Source organism: Sciurus vulgaris (assembly GCF_902686455.1).
Source record: "Sciurus vulgaris genome assembly, chromosome: 1".
In the NCBI taxonomy this organism is placed as follows: domain Eukaryota; kingdom Metazoa; phylum Chordata; class Mammalia; order Rodentia; family Sciuridae; genus Sciurus; species Sciurus vulgaris.
The window spans coordinates 175084671-175087395 of NC_136461.1; positions in this window are offsets into that span (position 1 = coordinate 175084671).

Genomic DNA, 2725 nt, shown 5'->3' on the forward strand with positions numbered 1-2725 from the left:
GCCACTGAGTAAAATTCCCAGTCTTTCTTTTGAGGCACGATCTTGCTGAATTGCTGAGGCTGGCTGGTCTCAATCTTGAAATCCTCCTGCCTCAGGCTCTGAAGTCATTGAGATTAGAGGCCAGCGCCATCTTCATCTTTTCAGTTATATTTTGTCTCAATTGCCTTTTCACGTTCAGATGCCTTAATATGTAGTTAAGTTCAAGATTCAGAATTTATCTATTCTTTTCTAGCTGGTGCTTTGTGTGTCCATTTTAACACTTTGAAGTCAACAAGTTATTCACACACATCCTTATGAACATCCCAGTTTGATTTTTTAAGTTCTTTACTTGGAGGTGAATTCTGTGCATGGCAAAGAAACTAGGTGTATTCATGTAAAAACCTGTTTTGACAACAGTTTTAAACTCCTTCGAAAAATGTGATCTTCCAAAGTAGGTTCACAAACTTGTTTTGTAGATATTTCTAGTTTTAGAATTAGTCTTTTTTTGGCTCAAAATATAAAGTGCAGCACATCCACATTTCCCTGAATGTCATCTGCATCCGCCCTTCCCTTATAGCCTTCAGCTGTGCAGACACATTAACACCCATGAGACTTGCTAAAAATAATGCATACTCCTGGGCTCCAACCTAAAAAATTAGAATCCTTGAAAATGGAAACAGGCATTTCAAACAAGTTCTTAAGTGATTCTAAGGCATTAGAAAGGAAAACTACAGGCTGTTAGAAAACGGTCTGAACATAGCCCACATTTTACAATCTGAGAATCCCCAAACACTTGAGTGCACATTGCTTTCTTAATTTCCTAGCTCCTCTTGATACTCTGATACATGCTCTACTGTCTATGAGGAGCACATTAATCTACAAGTCTTAGTGGATGGTTGAAGCAAGCACCCAATTGTTAGAAAAAATATATAAGCACCTACTGAAAAACATTAATAGGGGCTATAATTTAAGTGTTGGAGTTGAAAGTAATACTGAGAAGCCTTTATGATTAGTCAATTTAAGTTTGGGCTTTCTGAAATGTCATGGAATGGATTATGATCAAATATTTGGATCTCTGTCATTACCTAGGGTTAAGTATGCTTGAATATATTCACTCTTCATTTCTGCATCCCAAAGTCACATATGCTTGCTTGTTCAGCATAATGACTGAACATCCTCTTACAAATCGAGTATTTATGGTAATACAGGACAGGTACAAATGTGTTCCAAATGGCTGGCCTATCAAGGGTTTATTCCAGTGATTTCCAAATTGTAACACATTTTGGGTTCACAGTCAATCAAACAGATTTCAAAGCATTCAAGTAAGTAGAATAATCAGATTTGGACTCATACAGGTAGTATTAGGTTAAAGCAGCTGTATTACTGGGTGATGGGTTTTCTCAGAGGCCTATCATGGAGTTTGTTAAGAACCAAAAACTTACCTAGTCCCAACAGTCTTATTTTTAGTTCTTTCAACATTTATAGGGAGTTTGAATTGACCAATTCGAGATTGTGACTGTTAAAAGTAACATTAAAGATAAAAACATAGTTGCACGTTCAGGAAAAGGAGCCAACTAGCCATTTTCTAGTACTCAGTCTCATCACATTAAGATAAAGTTACCATTGTAATTTCCTGTGTGATGTACATATAGCATAACCTACAGGAATGTGATAAGCTCTATGCAAAACAGCATCAAATGAAAGTTTCTAACACATTGCACACTCTCATGCAATGATTATAATGCACTTGCATTCAAATTGTTTTCCCCCTATACACAAATCATTTAAATGATGCTATTAAATGCTTAGGTCTCTAAAATTCTGATTTTTTTTTTTTAAAAACACCTCACCATTAAGTTTCCAGTCATTCAGTTTCATTCTCAAGTTGAGATCTGACCACAAATAATCTTAAACTGCAGCTTCCAAATTAGTCTTGATTAGTTAGAAAATATTTTGGGTTCTGGCGAGACTGGCAACTACTTTGTAGGGAAGAATGGAAGGAAAAAATATTGAGCCCCTATAATTAAGTCACTTGATATATATTCTCTCATCCTCCCGCTCACCAAGTCTGTAATCTATATAGAATAAAAAACTAATAGAGCTGCCCACAGACGAGAGAAATTGCTTCCTTTTCCCTAAGCAGAGCACTGTCTCACTCTCCTAGGACAACTGTGGTCTTTCTTTTTAAAAAAACAGTTTTAATACTTCACCCACACAAAACATATCACTGGATTTTTCAATTTCCTGGTGTTACATTGACAAAACAGACATGAAGCCTTGACTTGGGACAATTAGGGAAATAAGTTATCAACAAATTTATTATTCAAATTCCAAGGGGAAAAAAAATCTTCCAAGTTGGAAATCATCCTTCATTTATTGGCACTACTACGTAGAAAACATTAAATCACTAATACCAGTAGAGTACTATCACAATTTATTTCAGAACTGAACTAGTTTAGATGATGAATGCCTGTAAGTAGCTAATAGGCAAACTTTGACAAGTTTCAGATTTTACTTTTAATTTACTTAAATGAGATCCCATCCTTTGACTACTAGCTTAATTAATTCTCCTTAGCTATAAAAATGATTATTTCACCAACTTGGCCTGGAGGGGGGGGCATAATCCAGGAGAAATCAATAGGTAAGGTAGGAGCTGTGAAGAAGATACACTATGTTATCCCAAATGCATGCGATCTTTTCTCCTGTAAATAAAGACCCCAAGGCCTCCATTGCACTTTTATTTGAA